General features: G+C 48.0%; 1 protein-coding gene across 5 annotated transcripts in view; it reads left to right on the top strand.

Moving 5' to 3' along the window:
* The window catches only part of kazna (kazrin, periplakin interacting protein a), a 309,866-nt gene that overhangs the window by 160,795 nt on the left and 121,113 nt on the right, over positions 1 to 27,958 (top strand). Inside the window, exon 1 of one of the 5 annotated variants that reach the window (XM_064297868.1) lies at positions 22,411 to 22,431. The exons of the other annotated variants lie outside the window; for them this stretch is intronic. The gene's annotated coding sequence lies outside the window, so the exon portion shown is untranslated. Of the gene's footprint in view, positions 1 to 22,410; positions 22,432 to 27,958 lie in introns of those variants that run through there. 5 annotated transcript variants of the gene reach the window in all.

Raw genomic sequence — 27,958 nt, 5'->3', positions numbered from 1 at the left:
AATGCCTCATTACCTTGAGGGCTAAATGAGGGAAGTTCCTTGCAGCTGGTACAGGCTGCGCAAGGCATATAAATCAATCTGTCGATGAACCGGGCACTGCAGTGGAGGTGTGCGACTTGCAGAGAGAGAGAGAGAGCGAGTGACAGAAAGAAAAGTGGACCATGCATGGACCATCACTCTGTGCTAGCTGAATAGCACACCCTCACTCGAAGGAAGTGCACTAGCAATTTACAGGTAGGTTAAAAGCCCCTCGGAACAGTTTTGTTACAGGTCACATGACTTGCACTTCTGTGTCAGTGATCTCTGTGCTGTCTCCTTCATCCATTTCCTGCATTGCCCTGAAGAGCACATGATTGTGCTCAGGCAGCCAGCAATCAGAGATTCATTGCAGTGCCCGTGGCTCTACGCACACACAGGGCACACGCGCGCACACGCGCACACACACGCACATTACATACACACTCACACACACACACACACACACCTACGCACATACATACACACTCACACACGCACACACACACACACATACACACGCACCTGCGCACATTACATACACACTCACACACACACACCTGCGCACACACGCACATACATACACACACTCACACACACGCACCTGCGCACACACACACACACACACATACACACACACACACACACACGCACGCACACACATACACACGCACCTGCGCACATTACATACACACTCACACACACGCACATGCACACACACACCAAGCTTGGGAACGTGAAAAAAGGGCTCCAGGTTCATATTTTTATTTTGTGAGAATTTAATGTAAAAAAACAAACATTCAGCCAATTCTGTGCCTGTAGATTTTCTGTAATACTGGAGGGGTTATTCTCGGAAGCACAGACATAAGTGCTTGGTTCTTAAATCAGTTTGTGTCAAAGATGTGTGAGGGTAGAGGGTAAACTGTCAAACGGTGCCCAGGTTGGTTGTAGACGGTCTGGTCGGGTCCAGATAATAGGTCGCCAGCAGCTGTCGCCCTGCCAGGGCAGCTGGCACATGGAAGGAGGGCAGATTAGGCAGGTGGCTGTGCCATCAGGTGCCCAGGGCAGACCTGCCTGCCCGGCGTTGCGTGACGGGGTGGAATGGCGGGCAGTGAGGCATGGGCAGTGCCAGCTGGGGCGGACCGGAGAGAGTGGCACGTGCTTGTGTGTGGCACAGGGTCATTAAGATGTGGAGTAATCATTCTTGTGTGTGATAGAGGGTTGGTAAGGTGTGGGGTAATCTTGCTTGTGTGTGATAGAAGGTCAGTAAGGTGTGGGGTAATCATGCTTGTGTGTGATAGAGGGTCGGTAAGGTGTGGGGTAATCTTGCTTGTGTGTGATAGAGGGTCGGTAAGGTGTGGGGTAATCTTGCTTGTGTGTGATAGAAGGTCAGTACGGTGTGGGGTAATCATGCATGTGTGTGGTAGATGGTCAGTAGGGTGTGGGGTAATCATGCTTGTGTGTGGCACAGGGTCAGAAAGGTGTGGGGTAATCATGCTTGTGTGTAGTAGAAAATCAGTAAGGTGTGGGTAATCATGCTTGTGTGTGGCAGAGGGTCAGAAAGGTGTGGGGTAATCATGCTTGTGTGTGGCAGAGGGTCAGTAAGGTGTGGGGTAATCACGCTTGTATGTGATAGAGGGTCGGTAAGATGTGGGGTAATCATGCTTGTGTGTGATAGAAGGTCAGTAAGGTGTTGGGTAATTATGCTTGTGTGTGGCAGAGGGTCAGTAGGGTGTGGGGTAATCATGCTTGTGTGTGGCAGAGGGTCAGTAAGGTGTTGGGTAATGTCTGATACACCTTTGCTAGGGAGCGCAGCTGGTTCCTGGAAAGAACACTACATCACAGAACTGCAGGTACACACACACACACACGCACACACGCACACATGCACAGGGCTGTGGATACTTGTTAGGAGTGCGGTGCCAATAAGAGGATATCTTCTTTTCGCCACCCTTCCCCCTGAAGGCAGCGTATTGCGCCACCGGTCACCGGTGGCAACTCGAGCGCGCATTCCACTCCCAGAATCCTCAGTCGCGCCGCCATCTGTGACACGGCGCGAGGGGAGCGGTTTGCACAGGTGGATGAGGGCTTAGCGAGCGCCGCTGAGCTGTCACGAACCCACCATCAAATCCGCAAACACGCTCAGCTTGCCTTCCCCCCTGCACAATTTGTTCAGACCGTCACCTGGCAACATAACGAGTATGTATCCTTTCACGGCTTTATTATTATTTTTTTTTATTTTAATCCCCACACCCCCACAGCTGCCACCCCCCCACTCATACCTGTTACAGGTGTGACAGGCCGCTCCGTGCAGTAGAAGGACATCTCGGTTCTCTATCGATTGTTAATGGGTGACAGGTGTAGTATAGTCGATAGTGAGTAGGGCTTGCAACTCCAAGGTTGTGTGTTAGAACGTTAACCTTAAATGCACAGCTGTGTAAATGAATTGTACATAAAAAAGACTGTTAGCTGCTAAAGATAAGATAGTCCGCTAAATGCATAAAATGAATAAAATGTATAACGAAATGATGTGGTATGAATGATACAATTTCCCTCATCTAGCTTTTATTGAGAGGTCATATAACGTCCTCCATTTTAATATGTGCTTTATGCACTGTGTCTGCCAGGGTCATTACATGCATGGCCTATCCCCATGAGGACAGCTCACAGGGGGCTTACCATGGATTGTTAGGTACTTGAGTGTACAGTCGAGCGCAGAGGGTAAACTCTGTGGAATTCAGATAACGCCGTGGCTGAAAAAAGGCGCGCTTTGCTTTATTTTCATAATTTTTCTCCCGAGCTGAAGAAATGAACCTGTGCCACTTGAATGCGCTGTACACATTTTTGAAAAATTACAATGAGCCCTTTTCTGAAACGAAAATAATTCCTCCCTACACAGCTAATAATCTTGCTGGATTGTACGCATTTCACGGGAAGATGGATTCTTCTCATTAGTTCCCCATCTCACACCCTACTTCTCCTGCTCTCTGTTTTTCTTTGTCTTATTTCTTTTTAATTACTTTGTTTGGGGGGGGGGGAGTGACAAAAAAGGGAGAAAAAAACGCATTTTGGCTTGCTTGTTGTCATGGTGACCTGCGGCCTCTCTTCAGGATGGTGATTGTGTTGAGAGAGCGCAGCATGAAGGAGGCGTTATTTGCGGCTCAGCTCCCAGTCTGCTCTTTTCACGTCGCCGGGGGTGGCAGAATTTTGCTCTCCAAAACCATCTTAACTGCCGTCGCTGGACTGGGATTTCCCACCAACATGGCAACCCTGCCGGCCTACCCCCCTCTTTCACTGGCACACTCTCTTAAAGGAAGCAGCAGGCTCCAAATGTACTGGCAGGTACAGATGGGCTCTGGAGAAGTTCAGCCAAGTTGATTAGAGTGGGGTGAAAGGCAACAGTTGGGGTGGGGGGTGGTGGGGGGGGGGCGATGGAGAAAAGGATGTCTGCCAAAATGTTCTGATTGACAGAGTGGAGGAGGAGATGGAGCGGGGAGGTGGTCGGTTCAGTTCAGAATGCCAATAAATGAGTCACAAGCTCTCTCGTGTTCATGTCGAGCTCTTGATTGCCAGTGTATTATATTTGCTTGTACGTATGTGTGTTGCTATGTATGTATAGGCATGTGACTTATTATTTGTTGCATTTGTTTTTGACTTATTCTGACACAGAAAAAAGTACTGTAGCGTCATTGGAAAATTTAAAGGCGTACATTCCAAAACTATACATTACCTAAATCTCTGAATGGCCTTTGAGATCAGCCAAATCAATCAAGAGAATCTCCCTTGCTGAAGGAATGCCATTTAGTGCAATCTGCCATGGCCATTGGCCAGGAAGAGGATCACTTAACAGTCACTGATAACAGCAGCGGTACAGTGTGTGCTCCTAATTAATTTGATCACAGTAATGCATTGTTCTGTGGCCAGTGTGGGAGACATCTCTGACACGAGGTGATCTATTGCTGACACCAGCCGTACTTATCACTGCATCCGCTCGCTAATAGTGCTCTGCTGTGATTTAGGTTTCCCTGTGAGGGCCGAGGAACACAAGCTCCATATCAGTATTCAGGCACTGTGACATCATCAGAATGAGACTCTCAGCCTCACGTCTAGAAGGGATCCGACTTTTGTTGGGTTTGACGTCATTCTCTCACTGCAGTCAGAGGGAGGTCCCTCTTCATCAAACGTACACATACTGTGAATTAAAATACAAGCCTAAGCTGGTCAAGCTGCGTTTTCAACACGTTTAGTTAGTCAACAGCTGACCAGCCAATACAGTCAGCTAGTCCACCAGCTGACCACTTGCTTACTCTACCAGCTTAACCAGCCACAGGCCAGCTATGACCAGTTTAAATCATCTTAGAATCCCACCTGGTCATACATTACAGCAGGGTAATGTAATCCACAAAAGATTTACCAGTATCACGTATTGCGTATTTATTGAGTAGCTATCCGTATCACTGACATCTAAACATCATTTTTGGACATCTCATATGCACCATATAGTTATTCAATATAAATAGGAAGCAGCTATCTGCTGTTTAGATAGTCTGCAATATTGACAGGTAAAATAACATGCAAGTCATAATAACTACATAATTAGTTCAGAAGGTATCACTATCTCCTCACCTTCAAAAAAATCGTCAAAATTAATGCATACAGAGGGGGAATACTCTATGCAGAAGTTCTCATGAGTCATGAGTTTGTTTCAGTCTTCAGTCTTTGTGACATCATCAGAATGAGACTGAGACTGAAAGCCGCAAGCAGTATTACCCGGTGCAGTACCTGCTGACAGCTACAGGCTTTTTGTGTCAGAGGCTGGCTGATAATCTGAGTGGTAGAGTTGGGAGTAGGGAAGTCGGGATAGGTGGGGGGGGGGGCTGGGTGTGGTGTGCGGTTGGGGGTAGTATCTGTTACATGGTAACCGGCCGCAGTGTCAGCTGAGAGTCAAAAGGGGGTCGAGTGTCGGGGCGCAGTCGTATTTAGGCCGTCCCTAAATACACGTGAAGGGGTCACAGTCTGGTTCCAGGCCAAGACGAGTGACTCCACACCACACATACTGCCTCCTCAGATTACCTCTAACCCTGCTCTTATTGACTGCGGCTAAGAGCCCGACCGTACGTTCCGATAAGGTGTAAGTTTCACGCCGAAATGAGTTTTTATGGTATTTAGTCGAAGATGATTGGGTCATCTGAATTAGGTGGGACATTTTATCAGGCTCGTATATGCCACCAATGTATTGGACAAATTTATTTTAATTGGTTATTTCATAGGCTTATCTGCCGTGACTAAGTGTGTCGACAGCCTTATAGGGGGCGAGGGATGTTTTTCCACTTGTTACCTGTGGGGATAGGGCCCTCGCAAAAATCGCTGCTGTACCGCAGAGCCTGCTGCTGCTGCTCTGGGTCCAAGACTCCGAGGCAGAGAAGTCTGCGGATTGATCTCTTTCCGCTGGGTTGCATTTCCCAGACTGTCTCGGCTAAGTAGAGGGTGTAATAATCTCCATGTAATATGCAGTGGTGCTTAATAATGTTTCTGTCAGTTGTCATTATTTTTTGTGAAATTCCCCCCCACAGGGCCAGCAGGAGACGTTAGACATCTCATGCTTCACAATACACATTCTTTTACTTTTAAAAAAAAAAAAAGAAAAGAAAAGGCTAATTGTGCAAAGTCCGCAGATCACATCGAGGGTCCTGGAGGAGATGGGTCCATTATATGATTATTACGGAGGTGGAACTCGGAGTTGGAGTACCAATTTTCACAGTTCTGCTCTTTTGATGAGTTCATGCGTACACCATTAATGCTCTCATTTTTCCTTCCTTTCTGGTACCGTGTGGAAATCATCACGCTGGAAATAGAGTAAGTTATAAGTTTATACTTGAGTAAGCGCATACAGACAGGTTAGGGTTTGATGCAGTCTTACAGAGGTGCAGTCACACGTGCCTCGGTAACTTAGTTGTAAGACTACTAATGGCAGTTGTAATAAGGTCATTATGATGTCACTGTGGTGCCACTTTAATTCCAGTGTGCATATGCAAGAGCTGAATCAGCCAGTCAATGTTGTAGCTCGCTGAGAATTCTGGGAGAATTCTTGTCACTGGGACCCGTGGGGATGAACAGCATTCAAGGACAGAGCTACGACACCCTCTTCCCCCACCCACCCATCCATCCACCCACCCACCCGTCAAGTACGCAAACATGTGCATTCAACCTTAAATGTTCCCGACTGCTGTTTGCATTGTTTTGCAAGTCACACAAAAAATTACACTTTTCTTCATACAATACAACGTACAGACAGGATACACACACACACACGGACAGCAATCATTCCTTTTCAAAAACTTAAGCCCAGACTGCCGCTAGTATTTTTGTAAATGGATATGGATTTTATATTTTCCTTTAAAATAATTTTATTCTGGCTAGACTCTGTGTCAGCATTGTTTGTATAATTTTTTCAAGCAGCCTGAGATTTTGCTTTGAGTGATCATGAACATCATTAAGACTGTAACTCCATGTTGTCAGAGGTTATCATAGTCTGTTCCTTCAAGTATATCTTTTGGTTCTGCTTTGTGTCAGATGTAACTTTAATGACTTGAACACACTCAATGCTGTGGACTGCACTGCAGCTACAATAGCTGCTATCATGATGAGTGAATGGCTCCTCTTTGGCAGATGCTTATTGATTATGCAAAGTTAAGGCTAAGTAAAGGTGCCATGGGAAATTATTCTTTTGTATATGCTTGCAGTTCATCCAACAAGATGATAGGGCGGCTGTGGACCTTGCTCTTGGTGTCAAAGCATCCAGGTCACCTTTCTTGCTCCTATTGAATTGCCTCACCATGCCCTGTGACCCATCGAGCTGCCTCACCCATGCCCTGTGACCCATCGAGCTGCCTCACCCATGCCCTGCGACCCATCGAGCTGCCCCACAATGCCCTGCGACCTATCGAGCTGCCCCACAATGCCCTCTGACCCATCCCCGGCTGAGGTTCAGGTGTTAGCATTACCCACGGGGGGAGCTTCCGAGAAACAGCACTATCGCTAATTTAGCCTCGTTTAAACACCCGCCGTCTGGGCGCCAACCGCTAAGCAGGCGTGGGAGAAGCTGTTCTGTAGCTCTCCCTTAACACCAGCGCAGACTTATAAGTGGTACGGGTGGGGAGGGGGGGCGGTCTGCGCTGCGTGCTTTGAAGAGGAATGCGTGGTGTAAACGTGCCTGTTCCGCTTCTCCCACTGAAAGGCTGTGGCCTTTTACACCCTCTGATCTGCCTTTTTGGGTATTACAGTCACGCTCATGGGAGGTAGGCCGCAAAAACGAGGGAAAAACGCTGCTCGGGAAGGAATCGAACCTTCCCACAGTTTACGGAAGGAGAAGAGATAATAGGCTGGAAACCCCGTTCTGTGATGTAGGCCGATCTCACGCAGTTACGGCTATCGAACTTCCCTGCTTTCTCTCCCGCGTTCTCCTGTGCCTTGGGTGGATTTAGCACTCAAGGCTGTGCGTGTGTTTGTGTGCGCGTGTGTTCGTGTGCGTGTTTGTGCGTGCACGCGCAAACATGCCGTCCCCTCCACCACCACCACAAACTGCAGCAAGACCTGGATATGCTTGGGAAGAGGCCTAGTAGAGGAATGCAAGCATTGGGTACTCACTTGCAGGAAAAGAATAACGGAGGGAGAGAGACAGAAAAAGCGAGAGAGAGACCAAGCGAGAGAGAGAGAGAGAATAATGCTGGTGGGAGAGATAAATCGTGCTGTTGTTATTGCGTGTTACAGTGCGTCGGCGCGGGCGGGCCGAGGCTGGCCCTATTACTTTTGTTTTATAAGGTTAACGTCGGCCCGGGGGCTCCTGGAGCCGGAGCCAGAGCCGGAGCCGGGGCCGACTGTATTTCTCCCACTCAAGTCTCCGAAGGAAGCCGGGCGCGGTAAACGCTCAGCGAAAAGGGCACACCACACCGCCACGCCGCCACCGCACACAGGGGAGGAGCGGGAGGAGGAGGAGGAGGAGGAGGAGGATAACTCACTGTACATCCCGGTGCACTGCGTCAACCCTTTTTCCTGGGAAGAAAGAAAAAAAGAGAGGGAAGGGGAAGAGGAAGAGGGGTCCGCCGGCGGTAATGGCCGGTGCAAGGCGCGGCGGTGGCTGCGATTGATTTGCGCCACATCCCATAAAGCATGTCGCCCCGGTTCCTAATGGCGGGAAACAAGGGGCCTATTACCATGGGAGTGGGCTGACGCGGGGACATCTGAATGACAGGGACATTCGGACTAATTTATGGGTGCAATAGCCGCCTGTGGAAACTTGCTGATTGTTTTTTTTTTTTTTTTGCTCCTTAAAGGCAAGATGGCTGACCGAACAGGCCCACTGTGGATATAAACAAGCCTTTTACACGGGTGGATGGACAAGCCCGCTGTGGGTTTTTTTAAACTAGCCTTTTACCAGGGTCGAGTCCTGGGTGCTGCTATGGTGGTGAATGAATGTGTTGCCTTTAACAGCACATTACTGCTGGCCAAGACATTGTCTTGCATGGGCTAGTTGACACCACAGTCAAGTTACTGACAAGCCACTCATTTCTGAGGCAACCGCTCCCCGGCGTCTCCAAGAGGGAGGGAACGCTGTGTCCGTCCCACCGTATTGACATGCGCGTCTTTGTGCGTGCGCGCTCGAGTGCGCGCTAGGTCGATCGGCGCTCGGTGAGAACTGGGCATTTTTCTCCTCAGGAGCGGCGACAGGGGCCAATCACAGCGCTTCCAGGAAGAAGCGGTTAACCCCCTCCTCCCTTCTCACAGTCTCAGAACAGCCATGAAATACGACATGACTGTGTAAAAGGGTAAAATGTCATTTTCTCGCCCTTCATTTGGTCATACGGGAAGAGGCTGGCCCTGATGTGACATTTCCTTTTGTCTGAATTTATCGCAGCTGAGCAGAGATTTCAAATGCAGGCGGACAGACGGATGGACAGTCAGACAGACAGACAAATGTATCAGTCAATCATGCACAGGGGGTGGGCTTTGATTGGCTTGAGAACCCGACTGTGATGTGGCCACTAAAATTTCAGGATGTGTTCTAAGGGTGTGGCTTCTTTCAGGAGAAAACTCTTTTTCCCGCTGCTTACCAAGGCTTGTTGTGTACAGACCTGAATAGGCTAAATTTTGCTAGCCTTCATTGGCATCATCCTTTAAAATCCCCTTCTTAGCATTCCCTGTTTGTGTTCAGAGTGTATATGCATGGTGTATTTACTAGAGCCCGAGGCATATTCATTTTTGTAAGTCTGTCTGAAATGTCCGTTGTGAAGCGAGGGTTTGCTGCTCTTGTAAACGTCACAAGGTAAACAAAGATTGAGTGATTTATTTATTGATGACAGTGCAGATATTCCACATAAAGAGCAGTGGATAGCTCAAAAAAAAAAGCAGGAGAGGTTCCAGAGTCAGTATTAAATGCACAGTATTAAGAGCTTAGGAGCTTTAAGTGAGCATTCATCTTTTTTTAATGTTTCCTAATCAGCTGCGGGCTTTGTTAATGTGCGTATTGACTTTGTGTCTGCTGTGTGTCAGACTCTTCTCTTTTTTTCTTCTTAAATATTAATCTTTGTTTCCATTGAGACGGAACCCACGTTATCAAAAAAAATATATATATAAATATATACTGTCTACTGTTGTGGAATATCATAGAATTTTTTTTGCGAGGGATGTCGGCGGTCACGTCCTGCCAAAAGCTTCCAGAACGTACCGCGCGCTTTAACCAACGGACAGCAGCACCGCCATAAAACACAGATGAAGGATATAAGACATGCAGGCGAGCTCGCAAGCACCCGCTCGTCTGCGCCCTCCCGAATCGATCGCTTCGATGGAGTCGCACGGCAACAAGCAGGGGATACATATACGATTGGGCTTCCAAAACGGGAGGGCCGGGGGGGATAGGGAATAAAAAAAGTATTATTTTATGAAATCTCTCATGTCTCAGTCCAGTCCCATAATCCCACTCCGTGCTCCAGCACTGAAGGGTGTTAATGCTGGAATATCTGTCTCAGTAATCGCACTATTATATACACCCTGGCTGTGAGCTTCAGTGTGCGCCAGCCGGAGGGACAATGGAAGGGCTGTGTTAGTGCAGCCGTCCGGCTCAATAGCCCCTTTCTCTGCTCTGCATAAGGCAGACAGATACTGATATTTCTGCTAATATCGCTCCTGTGCGTAACCTCAGTGAACCTTCTCAGTAGGCTTTCTCAAGCTGTTTACTTACCACAAATATGGGCATTAGTGTGATTTAAGCGTGGGATTAATTAGCACTCTTGACTGATATTATGCGCAAGGTACTGCCCCAGTGCTCTTGTCAAACTGTGCAAATGGCCTATTTATTTAGCTCCTTTATGTGATTATTTTTTCCATAATTGATCAATGCATTTTAATATCACAGTTGATTGAGCCAGTCATGAGCCATAAATGTAAAGTAGGATCATTTTTCTAAAATGAAAGCACACTTAGATCCTCTTAACAATTCTTTAAAAATAATATTTGGAGTGTGTGTGCTTGTGCGTGTGCATGTGTGCGTATACACTATGCGTGTATGACTGTTTCTGAGGGAGATAGCGTGTGCATGTATAAGTGTGTTTCAGTGCCTGTGGTGTGGTGTGCTGTACATATTTGTACTTTCTTGTATATGAAGGTGCATGCTTGTAGCTACGATCACAGAGGAAAGTGATTACCTGTGAGACCTGTGGCAGAAGATCTGTTCTGCACAGCGTCCTTGTACTGATCTAGAGGCCCCGCCCTCCTCATTGTTGCCCCACCCCACATGCCAATAGCTCCGCCCATCAACAGAACAACACCCAGCTCCCACTGTCTCAGCTTCTTCTCCTTGATTGGCTGACTAAAAGCAAATACCGCCTGGTGGGTCCTCAGGAGCACCAGAGACTAGTGCTGACAGAGCAGCAAGGAAGGGTTTCTGCCTCCTTTGCCAACATACGCTATTACCAGGTTCCATTTTTAAATTACGCACAGCGTATTTTCGGCCTCTGTCGAGGTGCTCAGCGTGCAAGTGTGGGGGGGGGGACGTGTCACAAAATGAAAGGAATCTCGGCGTGTACTGTAGAGTGAAAACAAATTATTTGGCTCACGGAGGTAATGCACACATTTCCTACAGATTGGGATGACATACTGTATTTCAGAATTGAAAACAAAATAACAAGGTAACAAGCGGGTGGTAATATTTTTGTTGTTGTTTGATCAAACCATGTTCTAAATGAGACTGTCATGGAGGGCAGGAGTAGTCAGTGAAGCACAGCAGTATGAGCACACGTCTCAGAATTTAATTCAGAGATACGGTCGGCTGTTTTTTTTCCCCCCCTTTGTCACCGTGTACAGGATAGTTTGTGTTCTGTAGGTGTTTCAGAGATCAGTCCAGGCCGTCCATTCCGTTCCACCAGCTGGAAACTGCAGCAGCGCACAGATTTGTTCTTGCGCTTGTAAAGACATCACAGAGACAAGGCATGCAAATATTATCCTCCGCTGCGTTTTCCACCCGTCAGCAGGACAAAGCCCAGCTCACAATGCCTTTTTTGTTTCTCCTTCTTCATCAGCTGACTAAATGAATTACCACTTGGTGGATCAGCGCGAGCACCAGAAACTAACTGACTAGAGTATTATGCTGTGGACAGTGGGCAAATGTTAATCATGAATAAATATTCAATTCAAGTCAATCTTACTTGTATAGCACTTTTTGTGAAGACGTTTTACAGTGGAAATGTAAAAGACAATTGTGTGTAAAAAAAAAAAAAAAAACAGGCCTGGACCCTCAAAAAGCATGAAATTGAAGTAAAAAAGGATTATAATAAATTCCCCACTGGGAAGGCATCTCGCATAAATAGGGCATTCAGAGATTCCTGATCCAGGTCCTTAACTGTCAGTGTCAACCCCTACTGGTTAAAAAGCTATGACTTCGGACAGGCAGACACACAGATACGCGGTCATAGAAAGGTCGGTAGCCATACGCAAATGCCCTCCTCAGAAAGGAAGAAGCACAGCAACACCCAGTGAAATAACCAGAGCACAGGGGGTGAATATAGGGCCTAACGATGATGTTAAACGCATCTGTTAGAGCAGAAGCCCTGATCACAGTGTAATGTTATACTGGTCAGGAGGCAGTACAGCGTCTGTCCGATGCATGCTTTCTTTTTTTTTTTTCTTCTTTCGCTCGACTCAGCTGTTCCTCTATACGGCCAGAGAGAGGCTGCCCTTGCATGCCCCCACAAACCCCGGCCTACTGTGACACGGCCCTGCAGGGGTCGTGGGCCAGCCGAGCTTATACTCACTGCTCGAGATGCGTCTGTAGCGCTCAATGCACTTTTCCAAGCTGTTTCCTCTCCAAAAAAAAAATAAAAATACGGTATCTTCTTTCACATTACCCAGGTTTTAGATGTAACTGAAAAATACAAAGTATGATTCCGGGGAATTTAAGGAATGTCTACTCAAACAGTCACAAGCCTTGTAAGGGCAGTTAGTCTATGTACAAGTTCTCCAAAAAATGCATGAGAGAATCGTGTATATGATTTGTATGTCATTTTCCATTGCAGTGCTTATACCTGGCAGGCGAGGCCGTGTTGTCGTTGTCTTGCTCTTATCTACGCAATCAGAGCCGCTGTTGTAAACGGATGTGATTAAGGCAGCGAGAACTGAATGCCTGTTTTATTCGAGGCCCTTCTGGCCGGAACATCAGGCTTCAGTCAAAATGGCCTTCGCCTCTGCTCCGGTATCGGCTCAAAACCTCATACTTTTTTGGCTCGGATTCCCCAGTGTCTTCTGATCTGATTCCTGAAGAGTCCTGCTGATGTAATCGCGTGCGTCTCAGAGCCAAACGGCCGGTCTCTTTGAGGAAATCCCACACCGCAAGGTCTTCTCATACATAAACAGCTGAATGCTGTTCATCTGTCTCAGCTCTACTGCTTTCCTGTCTGAGCCCTGTTCTTTCATTGTTATTTTGACACGGACGTTTATACAGTACTCATCTTCAGTTTTTATTTTATTTTAAGATTCTAAATGCTTCCAGGATTCAGTTTTTCCTGTTTTATCCACCATTCTTGGACTCTCGCACACCGCCCTCATCTTTTTCACCGTCAGTGAGCCAGGATCCAAATTCACATTGCTCAGTCATTCGAGGGACGTGGAGAATAGCTCACCTCGTGTGCAGTGTTGTGTCCGAAACATCTTTTCGCAATCTTTGTCGAATAAATTCCTGACAGCAGCACTTTTCAGAACAGGAGCTTGATTTTGTCCTTATTTGTGCTATTTAGAGCAAAACGTATAAGGTTTCAGAAACAGAGCTATTTTTACCCACTGTCCTTTGCTCTCCTGAAAGGCAGTATTGTCAAGTGGAAACACAATGCCTGCGTGGATGTCACAGAACTTAATCCACATTCTGTCTAACTGGCAATTTGAAGGGCTGTTGTAAAGGTGATCCTGGAACGTCATAGGTAAAACTACCCAACCACTGTTAAATAAATCTAGCATTACATGCTGCCATTAACTGGACATTAAATTTATTTAAATACTGATGTTAATGTTAAACACTCCATGACAGGGCAGAGCACCCAGTGAAATTAATGAAGATTTTTTTTTATGTTTTTGACTTTGATCCATTGACTACAGTGAATGCAGTAATCCGCTGGTCATATTTTAATAGCTATAATAGCCCCCTAATTAAAACATTTTAAAATGATAATAATAGTCACAGATTTGGGCCACTGCGATGAAGGCGCTATGGTCAACGTCCCAGAAGGGGAGCACACTTATTGTTGTCTGATGTAGGGGGTGGAGTCGGCCACACATCTCTCCCTCAAAGTGCCTTTAGATATAAAACACAAACTGCAGAATTCCATCACCGGGGGCAACCACAGTGAGGAGCGGAGTCGGGTTCCTCTCATTATAATTCTACGGAGAGCCGGCTGCCAGGATGAGGCGGACGTGAGGACAGGCCGGGAGGAGCTGAAGTAGATCAAACAGGCTCCGCGTCCAAATCGCCGACGACGGGCGAATTTAGTTATCACGGAGACCTCTCCTAAACAGAGCTGCCTTCTCCACCCAGACGCTGCGTCACAAGCCAGCTCACGTTACTCATCAATGTGACATTAACAGCGATGCAGCGTGGATCTGGCCCGGCGCGATGGTGCCTGTGATGTCTGCTGAAGGGATGATGGTGTTCAGCTTTCGGTGTCAGTGAGAGGGCCAGCGGCTGCTCCCCGCGAACCGATGATTTAACTTTCTCCGACGCATTTTCAGTTCCAAATGATTTACTGCGATGACACGTTTTGATGTATTGGTTGGAGTGTCATTTGCAATGCTATTACCATAGGTCTAATCTTCAGTGGGTTACGGATTGCTTCACGATCGTAATGATATCCAGATCATTTTAAAAATACTTTTTTTAAAATCTATTATTTTGGCTAGTGTATTGTTTTATTTTCGCTATTCTGCTAAAATAATATTGTGATTTTTTATTTCAAGTGTGTGTAGTTTAAATTTGTAGTCTGGTGTGGATCTGGGGCATGAATATTTATTGGGGCCCAGGGTCAGAAACAGACTCAGTCCTCTGCTCTTTACAACAATTTAAGCAAGCGGCAAGGATTTCTGTGTTTCTTTTCCGCATAAATGCGGTTTGGCAAGTTCAGCAATCACTGACTGAGCTTAGTTTGTGAAGAAAAGGTGCAATGCTTGTGTGTACCTACAAGTCAAGATTGCTAGGGGGTGGAGGGGGAATTTTGATGTGACCATGACCGCGGGGGGTGGGATTTGCGTGTAGGCGGCGATGAGGATGTTGGATGAACTGAAGAAATTATGTATTCTGAAAGAACTCAGAGACTCATACCGCCATCCACTCTCAACGAAAGCAAACTTTACACTTACACGCAAAATGTTGCTGTGTTCTTGACACGATAACCACACGTGCGCACCGAGTCAGATGCATTGAAATGTGGAGTGTATATATGTGTAAAGCGAATATATTTGTTGAATGAAATTGTACTGGCATATTTTAAGTAGTTATTTAGAGGCTAATGTTTTTGTATTTCTGTATTGGGTTCTAAATTTGATATAAAATACTGCCCCCGGTTGTTCTTAAAACCACCGCGAGGAACTGCCACGACATCAGCGGCTCCTGAGCACAGAGTGTGACTGGCGCCATAAGTTACAATCAGGTCCTGGAGGTATGAAGGCTCAAGGCTGCACTGTGCTTTATAGCTAGCAAGCAACCCTTCAGATTCAACCCTGGATTTAACAGGGAGCAGGGGGGGGTGGCTGTCTCTTTGAGTCTGACTCTCAACGCTCCGGTGCTTCGTCCTGCGACCGTATCGCCCGAAAGAAGGTGGAGGTGAAATCCTGTTGTCCCCCTCCCCCTCAGTGCGGGTGGCATTGATCATTTTTTCCGCCCGCACTCCGAATTCAGCCTCTGCTTTTGTTTAATTTATTTATTTACTGGGGGAAAACTGCGCTCGCATTGTGATTCTGTGCGCCTGAGTCGTGTTGACATGTCACACACTCTAATGAGACCAGAAAGTTCCCCGGCAAAGTGCACCGTTTCCGTGGAAACCAAGCAAATATGTTGCCCGTCTCTCTCTCCCATGGTGCCCCTGCAAGCCCCTTTTGATCTGATGTAAACACCACCGCGGTTGAAAAGGTCTGCGGCCCTCCATCACACCGGCTTTAACTACCGGAATTTTGCCAATAAACTTTTTGCTTCAATTAGTCAGTGAACATCTCATAATCGGCTTTGTTCTGTTCTCGGGGAAAAAGTTTGTGACCTTTTCAACAAAACCCATCTCCTCTGGCAGTATTTCACTGTCTCTCTCTCCCTCCTTCTGCCATCCTCTCCTTTTCATTCTTTTATTTGCTCTGTTGCTCTTCCTTTCTCCCTCTCTTCTTCCCCCCCTTTTTTTTTGCTTTTTCCCTTGTCCTTATAAGAACTCTTTCAACCTAAATCCAGCTCCAACATTCTCAGTTTTAAAAAAAATAAAAATAAAAATAAAAAAATATATATATATATATATATATATATATATAAATTAACCTTGCAAGAATACTAAAGATGAATAGAATGATGTACCTCTCCAGAGGACCTTGACACTTTTCATCTTTTACAGTGTGGCTAACATGCCTTAGCTTTTCATTTCTTTGTAGCTATTGTATATTTCTATTGTTCAGAAATCCACCTTCGAACATCTACTCTTCGTCCCCAAGCAATAGCCAGCCTGTCCACTGTCCTCTGGAGTCAGCTGCTCTGCAGATTCTGGCTTTCATTGTTAACTTTAATAATGAACGCCTCAGCCATGTAAAGTGAACAAAGCATCCACACACACACACACACACACACACACACACACTGGCTTATTCTGGCGCTAGGGCGCGATGCCTACCCTCACTCAAAGCGGTGATTCAACAACTCCCACTAACTTAACAGCAGCTTTTGTTAATTTCATGCATAAATCAAACTTAACTCCTCCACCCCTCCGTCACCCTCCTACTCACGTTCACCCGCTTGCGAAAATTAGTCAGTGTACCCCTGCCACCCCAGTTCACTCTTGCGGTACAGTAGCATCTCTGTTGTATTAATATTCCTATGCATTTATTTATTTACTTGGGGGTGGGGGGGTGGGGGCTTTTGGGGGTGAGACATAATGGCACATTCTTAATCCAGTAGGAGATAATTGCAGTCAATGAACTTTGCTTTTCGAAGGAATTCAATCAAGGGGCCACTGCATCTAGAACGTGTAGTAGAAGCGCTGCGTCTTGGCCCACACCCCCCCCCCCCACCCACATCCACACCCACGCACACGAGCGGCTCCCCACCCACAATGCAGTGCACCTCATAAGATATTCAGGAGCCTGGCTTTATGTGGTGTCGTGGCGCTGTCTGCGTCTGTCTGCGCACTGCTGTTCAGGGAGCCCGCGCTGCCATCTGTTGCTTGTGTTATCATGCGCTGTTCACACCACACCGCCATCTCATAGGTGAGACAACACTGCTTAGGGCACTGCATGAATATGATTTATGTGTTATGAATATGTATGCCACACTAATGTGCTTTTTCATGCGCAGGGAAGTGTACTGGAGGGAGGGGGGAAAAAAGGCCAAGGAGTTTAGCCTTGTCCCGGGCATACTGAGGAACACGGGCCTTCTGCCCACGGTCCCACCTTGGAAATACTGCGTGATTTGTGAGCAATGAGCTCATGCTGCTCTTAGTGTGAACTGTGAGGGTGATTCTGCCATTTGAGTTAATCCAGTGTGTGCCCAGCTACAGGAGCAGAGTGTGGTAGTGGGGCAGCAGTGCAGCATAATGGATAGGTTTCTGAGCTTGTTACCTAAAATCTGCAAGCTTGATTCCTCAATATAGGATACTGCCGTTGCACCCCTGAGTACAAGGTACCTCAAGTGCATATACTCTATGTCCAGCTGTATAAATATATGCTATGTAAAATTTTAAAAAGTTGTGCAAATCTCTCTGGATAGGAGTCTGCTAAATGCTTGTAATGTAATGTGATGTGATGTAACTCCCACCACCCCCCCCCCTCCCCATGCGCTCCTGATGGGGGGCAGATTAGGTCTGTTTCAAGGGCATGATCCTGCCCATCCTGCCTCCGGTACCCAGGAGTACCACAGCTCCTACCCCCCAGCCTGCACGGGAACCCTAAAATATGGCCACTTATCCCCTCTGAGTCAGGTACAGGACGGCGTTGAGGCCCAGATGGGATCTGCCGGTCTAGGGGACATTTTTTTTTCCCCCTCAGAACCATGAAGCAGCCATTACCCCAGCTGATTCATGAGGACTTAACAAGCACAGATGGTATTTGTTATGTTTGATGAGAAGGATTTTGTGGTTTTGCTGGGCATTGCTGGATTGGCTTCTCTTCTCCTCTCGTAGGGAATAGAGAGAGAGGGGGGAGAATGAGAGAGTAGCTGGGGAAGAGAGAGAGAGAGAGAAAGAGATACACAGGGTGAGAGGGACAGGGAGGGAGATAGAGAGATCTATTTAAATGTTCTTAGCCGTATTTGCATACGCTTTGGCAACGTAAGTATAAATTTGTCTTGCCAGTAATAATACACTTTTGAACTTGAGAGAGAGGCAGGGCAAGGGAGAGAGAGAACGAGAGGCGGGATGAGGGAGAGTCAGAGAGAGAAAACGAGAGTGAGGCAGAGTGAGAGAGAGAGAGAGAGGGGCTGAAGAGAGGGAAGCAAAAAAGAGAGCAGAGATGGAGAGGGAGCGAAAAAGGACTTTGATCCATTCTGGAACCCTGCCAGTCAGACAATACACAATGTTTTATATTGTGTTATATTACTTGCATTATTATTCCATAATACTGTAATACTTTTATTTTTTTTGCTTTTCAGTCAGTTCACATCTCAGTGAACCTAACTCTTGATATCTGTTGTGTGCACAACATACACTTTTTGACATGCATTATATCTTCAACTGTTAACTACTCTCTACCAGCTATTGAACTTCCGTCTCCACGGTGACAGCTGTGGGTGTGCTTTGAGTGATTGTTAGAGGCAGGGAACACTTTCATTGGCTTTAATGTTTGTTGTCAAGTGAGTTCCATCCTTGCGTGTCGGTGATAAGCTGAGATCCGTGACAGGCCTAGCAGTCTGAGCGCGCTCATCAATTTTGCATTCCCCGGTGGGGAGGGATTTTATCAGAGAGAGAGCAGTCCTCTGTTTTCTTCCGCCTCCTCATAAACAAACTCCTCTTCCTCGCCTCTTCTCTTTCTGCTCTGCTCCATTGTGGACGGTTAATGAGCGTGCGGCGATATGCACCGATCACTTAAGCGGCTTGAAATGCGGGATGGAGGAGGCTGTCACATCACTCATCAAAGACTGTTGAGTTTTCTTAAAAATGATGAGTCCACTGATGGCCACTTCCACTCTTTACTCAAGAGTCTCCAGCAGTCAAAGTGAAATCACTCTGGCTGCGTTTGCAATCTTTAAAACCGCGTCCTTCCTTCCTTCCTTCCTTTGCCCCCTAATGTCCTTGCCATGATGGGGAACATTCAAATTGTTCAATAAACGAATGAAGGTCCTCGTTTACCCCTTCAGTGAAGGATACATGGCGTAAAGGGAAAGCAAAGCATCCTTTGCAGAAGTGATTTTGTCTATTTGTGACCGTAAGTCCCACAATGCTTTGCTTCAAAGTACTTTAAGGGGTTAGAGAAAATTGATGCATCAGTATAACTAATGAGGGAAGCATATGTTTTGTAAATGAAAGCACATCACAGTCACAAAGAGCCATACTTTACTGTCACTATGTCCTCAGTCAGTGACCGCTTCCTCTCATGTGTCTGACACAAATCCGAGTCTGTAATCCATGTTATTTCTCCATCTAAAAGGAGCCATTTGGTAAAAATGATTCTCTATTTGTCTGAAAGCTGTGTACGAGCCCTGAGATTGCAAGTTTGAGATGGGGATTTTGGGGGGCTTGTGTGTGTGTGTGTGTGTGTGTGTGTGTGTGTTTTGTGTACATTGGGGGGGGTGGCTCTTAAGAAGAAGATCTTGACTGACTGCTCAAGCCCGGCCTTGTGTGTCAACATGGATCAGCTCTGGTTTCCTGTCCTGTGCGAATGTGCTGGCTGCAGCTGTTAAAGCAGCGTGTCTGTTAGCCGCACAGAGGCTGCGGTGTCGTGGCATGATTGACAGGACTGTGCGAGGGGATCATCGCTTTGCCCCTTGCTTCACGCGCTCTCCTGAGCCCGTCCAGAATTCGTCTGTAACTGTCCGCGTGGGACTGCACTGCGGGGCGACCGAGGCCAGGGGTACATCAGCTGCGCATCTGCCGTCGTCCAATCAGAGCCGAGAGCCTGAACACTTCCTGGGGCATAGGGGCGTAGAGTTACGAAGGAGGGGAGCCTGAAGCTGACAGGCTGAGAGACTCTGATTTGCGGTGATACAGTGGGGAATCCGGAATGAGCTCGTCGTTACGGTGACTGTCTCGTTGGAAGCTTCCATCATCAATAAGATGGAATAACCACTCAGAATTGCTGGCTGCCTGTATGTCGTGTTAAAATTGTCCCCACGTGAACCCATACCTCTCTGAGCAGCATTTGAGTATGAGGCCTTCACTGGTTCACCAGGCCAAAATATATTCGCTGCCGTAATGCTAAATATGAAGTGCCGTCCGTAGGCTCCAGAAACCTTGCCGTGGGTCTTGTTGTGGAAGTTCCAAAATTTGGTTTTAGAGTTGGTATTGCAAGGGCAGTGCTGTGTTCTTGGGAACCTGATCGCATGGACCTCTAGGCGAGGGCTCAGAGTGTCTGAGGAATAGGGTTATGGGAATGCGGGATTATGGGGTTATGTAAGAGAAACCGCGGAGCTCTGAGCAGGTTGACAGCGTGTGTGTGTGTGTGTGTGTGAGTCTGTTTGTGTATGTGTGTGTGAGAGTCTGTTTTTGTGTGTGTGTATGCGTGTATGTGTGTGCGTGCATGTATGTGTGTGAGTATGTTTGCGCACACGTGTGTGTGTGCGTGTGTGTGTGTACGTGTGTGTGTGCGTGCGTGCATGTATGTATGTGTGTGTGTGCGTGTATGTGTGTGTGCGTGTGTGCGTGCGCGCGTGTGCATGTATGTGTGTGTGTGTATGTTGTGTGTGCGTGCCGCGCTGCGTTGTGGTGTGTTGTGTGTTTCTGCCATCATGGCCAGCGATCCGATTACGCACAGGCAGAGATCCAAGCGATCAGGACTCAGCAGTCACCCACAACAACATCTGTTCCTGTCTGGGCACTGCCCAGTCCACCAGCAGCCCTTCAGAAAATGGGCTCCGTGCCGATGACCCTCCCCCCAAGCCTGCTGTACACCGTCTCCCAGTCTCTACCAAAATCACATCACATTTCTCACCTGGGAAATTTGCCACTTATCACTGTAAACATGTCCCTCCCCGGTCACCCCTGACTAACCTCAATAACTCTTTCTTAATATCTATAGTACTATGCTGTACCTGGACTGTGGGAACAGCATCTCTCTCTCATGCTCTCTCTCTTTCTCTCTCTCTCTCCCAACCTCCCTCCCTCCCCTTTTCTCTCTTCTCTCTCTTTTCCTCCCTCTCTCATGCTCTCTCTCTCTCTCTGTACCTCCCTCTGTCTCTCTCTCCCTCCCTCACGCTTCCCCTCTCTTCTTCCCTCTGTCTCGTTCTCTCCCTCCCTCCCCTGGCACCAGTTAAACACTAAGATAAACAGGCCTAATTGTGTTTGCTCTGAAAACCTTGTTCCCAGAATCCTGCTGCATCACGTACTCTGCGGCCGGGCTCCCCGCTGACGGTAATGAGGTGCCGCGTTGCTGACCCGCCCAATTAACGGGGTCAAGGGGAAACAGAAAAATGAGAAACACAAAACGAGCCCTTCTCCCTTTTCCCAATTCGGAATAAACCGGAAATTCCAGGATTCCTCCACCTGAAAGGCTTCAACGTTTCCTAAAAAAGTCCCCCCACCAGGATGACGGAGCGCATTTGGCAGGTTTTGTCGGTTTGTTGTCGTTTGCGACGTGCTGTGAGAAGCGTGTCGAGCCAGGGAAACGGCGGTGAGCTTGACCCTGTCAGGACAGCGGCTGGCCGGCCTGTAGCGGGTTAGGGTTAGGGTTAAGGTTAGGGTTAGGGTTAGGATTTGGGGTGTAGGCCAGGCCAGGCCCTGTGAGCTGGACTATAAGTGAGCGGAGACATGTGCCAGGGGTCCGTCGGGCGACAGCATTTTGCTTTCTCTGGCAGATCCATTTTCCAGAAGGAGGGCCCTGCCAGGGGACAGATGTCAGCCGTGTAAATGGGCACCCCCCCACCCCCCAGGTCTGTCCTGTTCCAGGACATCCTGCCCGTTGTGTTTTTGTGGCCATGCTGGTCTTCGAGACTTTAATCGTGATGGAGATTATAACCAATGGCGCCTGCTTTCTGTGGTCAAGTTCTTAGGCTGCGGTTCAGCCGCTCCTGTGTTCTGGTCTGAGGCTTTCAGCCGAAGAGCTGATTCATCCCATTCCCTCACACCTCCATGTAATGGGCTGAATGGGGAGGGGGGGAGCGGGGGGTGTCACTGCCAGGGCTTTACCCCCTGTGCCCAGGGTGACACATCTTGCGACACGTGGCGTGTGCCAGCTGGAAAGGAGATCGCGGTGCATGCCTTCCTCGCGGGGCCGGGCGGGGCCGAGGCGAGGTTGGGCGGGGCGTGCTGGCGCGCCCAAGGCGGGACGTCATTGGTGGAGAGGAAGGAGGGCAAGCGCACGCAGATTAGCGCGGTAAGCCGCGGTGCTCATCCAGGATAAAGGCTGCCGCTGCGCAGAGAGAGCCGATCGTCCAGCCGCCGGCCGCGGGGGGGAGAGAGATGGAGCGCTCCCGGCGACGCGGCGGGGGCGCACTGCCGATCTGGAGGTGCGTCTCCCAGAAGCCAGGGGGGGCGCGCACGGGCAGAGGTACAGTAACCTCCAAAACTTTGCTCGACTCTCCTGCGGTCCGCCTAAGAGTTGCGTTGTGTTAGAGAGGCCTGCCGGTCAGGGAAGCATTGCCAGTCAGGGGAGAATTGCACCTTATCGGACCTGTGTTTTGCAGTTGTTACAATGAACTTGATATGCACTTTGGTACCTCGCTTTGGATAAAAGCGTCTGCTAAATAAATATAATGTAATGTAATGTAATGGAAGTCAGCTTCACTACCATCGCCGTTCTGACCAGAAGTGCTTTATCTTGACTTTCAAACTGAGCTTAGACTCGATGCTGTCTTACCTTTGCTTGTCAAGCCGGCCGTGCTTTTATTTAGCATTTACGTGTATTTTTTTTGGTGGGAAGACTGGTTTCCTGCGCATCATCGGTGTTGTAATCGATCCCGCTCGTACGCAGATGCCAGACAGCGCGCATCGCTTTATTTATTAAAATTCAGAGGTATTATCCCTATCTCTCTGTATCAAACATCACCAGATGGACGGGGCTCTCGATATGGCTATGTAGGGGCTGATAGAGAGGTGATTAGGGTAGATTAAGTTTAGGGATAAGCCTTCAGTCCACACTGCAGATAAAAGGAATTATGCTGGATGGAATTGTCCTGTGTATTCCATGTCTGACAGCTTGTGGGTTTTTTTTTGTTGGTGGGGTAGGGGGGGGGGACGTCTGGGGGTTTGTGAGCTTACACAAGAATGGAAACCCAGCTTCAATGTCGTTCTGATCCGCTGCAATGTGATGATTGGAATGTACAAAAGAGAAGAATAATGGCGAGGGTTGTGACCTGTTCCACTCTCTCACTGTTTCCTGGAGATATCAGCTTGTCTGCTCGCATGCTGAGAATGATCCGCTCACTAATTTGATTTTTATTTTATTTATTTATTTTCTGATCTGTAATTATTTTTCCCATTTAAATGTTTTCAGTGTTGGAATTCTTTGAAAAATCGTGGAATCATAAACCGAAAAACTTAAATCTACAATGTTGGGGACTCTTGATATAAAGGCACAGTGACACTTCTGGGCCAGGATCTGCTGTTGCAGAAAGTAGCTCTGAAGAAAGTTCTAGAGGAAAAAAAAGGGAGAAAACATGGTCTGTGCCCAGCTGTGTTATTTATGGTGCTTAATGTGAGTTTTGAAAGCTTTTTTCTTTCCTGCTGTTACTGTTCCCCATGCATCAGTGTTCAGCTGGTATTTTACACTTCAAAAAGCATATTCAGGCACATTGGAGTGTTCTTTGGGCATAATATGTATTTATTTGCTGATTCCGCTCTTGCGTTTAGACTGAGTTCAAGCTACATTTCTTTCCACCCCAACAGCAGTTGCTTAGCAACCCCTGAGCTGTGCCCTGAAGGAACTGTAGAATGTTTACTGGGCTTAAGCCAATCAGAGCCTTCCCTGCTGAAGTCACCACTGGTCTACGCATTCTCCTTGTTTCTCAAACTGTCCGGGAACCACATCAGGTCTGCGTCGTATAAATTCTCATTTGGTTGTTTCGGTACTTAGTTACAGCTTCGTTGAAACGGGTACCTCTTTCTCTTCGGTGCTCACCGTTCATTCGAAGGGAAAATGAGTGTAATTACTTTTGTGGAGACCTATTAAACAGCGATCTGTTCTGCAGCAGAAGAGAGGACTATCAGGCAGCTTTTTAAGAGAACGCATACAGTTGTGGCTTTTAAAAAAATTAAAAAAAATGTGTTCAGCCGCCTGACTGGTCAGCGTTTGATGTGTATATACAGTGTCAGTGTAGTGGGGACCTGGTGTTCCATTAAAACTGTGCTCAGTACAGCGTGAGAACATGGACATGTGCTAAACATTAACTACAGGAAGAGTAGAGTATGATTGAACACAAGAACCCACTAGGAGAATAGACTGTTAACATGCTCAGATGTCTCCCAAGTCCAAAAAAATGATAACATGCAGTTTATTGTTTTGGCACCCTCGCAGTTCAAAAGCCTGGTTCCAAGTAGTTAAGAGCTCGAGGTCCAAAAGGAGCCAGAGGGGGGGGGGGGGAAAAGACCATGTCATGTGACGAGCGACCTGCGGCGAATTCCTTCCATATGCCAGCGCCCTGATTGGTTAGAGATTACGACCTGATAGGGCACCGTAGTGCCTGAGCTCTGTCAGTCATTAGTCCCCGGGCTGCAGCCGGGGGACAGTCACGGCGCTCGGTCTCAGAGGAACGTCTGAAAGGGGGGGCATGCGTCGTTCTCGGGGAGCCGCAGTAAATCTCTGCTCTGGCTCTCGTTTCCCGTCTGCTCTCTCTCTCTCTCTCTCTCTCTCTCTCTCTCTCTCTCTCCGGCTCTCTGTGGCACCGGCCGTGCCGCTGGCCTGAAGACAGGAATCTGTGAATTTTTCTTTCCTTTCTGCGCTCAGCTTTGTTTCATGTTTCCTTGGGGATGTTGAAAAACCGCTGTTGCATTTCCCATTTTCTTTTCGGCTGAGGTCAGATTCGGGATAATGAATTAATCTTTCATTTTGTGGTCTCTTTTTTACGGTTATTATTCCTTTGTTCCTTTGCTCCTTTGTCCCTGAATGATAGTGATGGGAAAATATGTGGGGAAATGGCTGGGAAAGGGGTAGTATTTGATGGCCACTTAGGTTCACTTCCTGTTCGTTTAGGTTCATTTCCTTTTCCCCTTCTTTTTCCTGTGGGATTGGTTAGAATGGTTTATCACTATTATTATTATTATTATTATTATTATTATTATTATTATTATTATTATTATTATTATTAACACCACCTGGTAAACAGTTTATCATCACCTTTTGGCGTTATGCAAGCATTTGAAAATGACATTAGAATGAACTCCACCTGCTGCCGACGCATCCAGTACCTCAGTCTGTTGTCTTTTTTTCCCAGCGAATGTCTGTTTGAATTTGCAGACCCTTCTCATTGCTTTGTGTAAATCCGCACACACAAGAAAAGCGTCACCCAGCAGTCCCATAAAATGCTTTTACGAAGCCGAAATTGGAATGGAACTCACCTGCTGCTCGTAGATCAAATGCCTCATATTTCCCCTAAGTGTCCGGCAGGCCTCATGAAGCCTCCCGAGCCGGTGGGCCTCAGTCTGGGTCCACACAGCCTGACGAGAAGCGTTTACGCTGGAATCCGTGTGGCGCGCCTCGCTTCCTGTTGCATTCCACCTGTTTGAAATAATTCAAGGCAGGAACTTCCTCTTCCTTTACCTTTGTGTTTTTCTTCTTCTCTTCCTTCTTTTAAGCCCGGTCAGATGGGAAAGGTAAAAATGGAGGGAAAACGTTGCGTGAGCAGATTCCTTGCGCTCCTCTCACCCGGGCCTTGTCGTTCACTTACGCCTCGCCAGCTGGTCGCAGGGGTCTCGAGGGGGGCGCGATAGTTAAATGAGGGTTAAATAAAATCAATGCGGAGGCCTATGTAATTAGGGATCCAAAATGGTTAATTAATCAGAGCTCTGGAGAAAATGAATGGCAGTGGTGCTCCAGGCTGTGCGGAGGGGGGGGGTCTAGACCTGGGTCACTGGGGAGTCTGTTTCCAGGCTTCTCTGTGTACTCATTACTGTACTGCCGGAATACAAAACCGGGGGCCCAGTATGGGAAATATCCTGCCCCCCCTCCCCCCCATCCACAATTCCATCAAGCAGCGGGATTCTCTCTTCTCCACCTCTCTCTTGTTCCTCTTCCTCTTTCTGCATCTCGGCACCTGACTGAAAACAGAGAGACGGCTATTGAAATGGCTGTTCTGTCTGCTGTATCAAAATGTGGGCTGTCCATCAGGGTTGTGTTGCCCCTCAAAGTGAAGAATCCCCTTAAAACATGTTAGAAGTGCGTCGGTGTGTACAGCAGTTAATTTACTGAAAATGTTCCTTTTCAGTCTTCAGTTAATTCAGTGGCCGTTTCTGTGTGAAGGGGAGGTGTGGTGACGCAGCTGCGTGTGACTCCATTGTCATCTAAGCTCTTAATGTGAGTGATATTGATCCGCATGCAGACATTTTACAACTACTTTCCCTCATTGCCTTTTTAAGGCATGGCAGCGTCTGTGTGCTGTTTCCACTGAGAGAGCCCCGACAGCAGCTTCCTCTGAGATTCCCCCTGGAGAGTATCGCTGTCACTCAGAAAGATTTCACTCAAAACGAACAATGCGTTAGTCAATTAAAGCACCCCCGCTCTGACGGGACAGCTTCACCCTTAAGTCAAATTTAATGGCCGAATGTGCTATGGATAGGGCTTCGGTTCAGGGCTTAGAGAAGACTTTGGCTTCGCCTGGGTTCACCTTAAAATGTGTGAGGACACAGTTGTCCAATCGCGTGTGGAGCACAGGGCTCTGGATCTGTCACACATCATCGAGCGACCAATCGTAAAGGCTGTCTTAATGGAGACCCCTGCGGTGAGGGGGCAGGGGTGAGGTAGGTAGACATGTTGGGGGGTGGGGGCGGCAAAGATGTGGCCAACGCTGATTGAATTTGAGGTCCAGTGCTCTTCTCTGCAGTAATAAGGTTAAGTCAATCTCAAAGCCAGGCAGCTTTCAGACAGCTACCTATTGTCTGTAATGCGCTTACCTATTAGAGGAGCAGAGGGCAAGCCGGGCACACATTCTGTGGACCTGACCTTTGATTTTTTTTTAATTACACTGAAGTGACATATCCATGCTTCCTCACTGACAGGTTTGCGAAAACGGAATACATTTTTGTCTCGGGGGTTATATTTCCTGGACTGGCTCGGTTCGGCGACTGTGCGAACGCGCGTCAGGTTCTGAGCGCAGTGGCAGAGACGGAGAAGGGAACTAAGCCGGCTTCTGTGCCGCCCGTGAAATTTGCGCGGGGAGCGGCGAGGTGAGCGTGCGTGTGTGCGTGCGTGCGAGCAGCCTCTGTACATTCAGCGTAAAGCTGCGGTCCGCTCTGCTGATGAGGTCACGGTGACCGGGGGGGCCTAGCGGTCGGTGTAGAGCGGCGCTCTTTCGTTCCGGCGCGACTCGGACTCGCCGCTCCGCGCCACGCTGCTCCCGCGCCTCGCCGCTCCGCGCCTCGCTCAGCTGCGCGGACGACCCCGGCGCTGCCCTTGATCCGCGGCCCGGCTGCGCGTCTGGGCCGTAGCGCGCGCTGACGGAGGCGCTGGAGCGCCGCGCGCGTCTGCACACGGCTCCTCAGTAATCAGGCCTCAGTCAGCTCCGCTCCCCGGGCTCATGCATTATTGAGTTAATGGCGAGCATCAGCTGGTGAAGTGGAGACAGGTGGCACAGCGGGGTGAAGGTACACCCCCTCCCCACCTGGGGCAGGGGGGTGGGGAGGGGGGGGGCATGATGCATGGTGTGGTGGGAAGGGGTGGGGGGGGGGGGGCTTAGACTGAGATCTCCACCTGGTTGTCTGAGAGCAATCGCAGAATGGGCTTAATACCTCCCCCCACATATAACACAAAGCACAAAAAAGCACTACCGTTGTTTTTGGACTTCTTTATTACTGTAAACAGTATACCGCTTCCTGCTCAGTGTAATAATTAAGATGGAGTGAAAGGTAACAGAAATGTAATGATG

Source organism: Anguilla rostrata, chromosome 11 (assembly GCF_018555375.3).
Source record: "Anguilla rostrata isolate EN2019 chromosome 11, ASM1855537v3, whole genome shotgun sequence".
Lineage (NCBI taxonomy): Eukaryota > Metazoa > Chordata > Actinopteri > Anguilliformes > Anguillidae > Anguilla > Anguilla rostrata.
The sequence above is the reverse complement of the archived record's forward strand: the minus strand, read 5'-3'. Positions and strand labels throughout refer to the sequence as shown.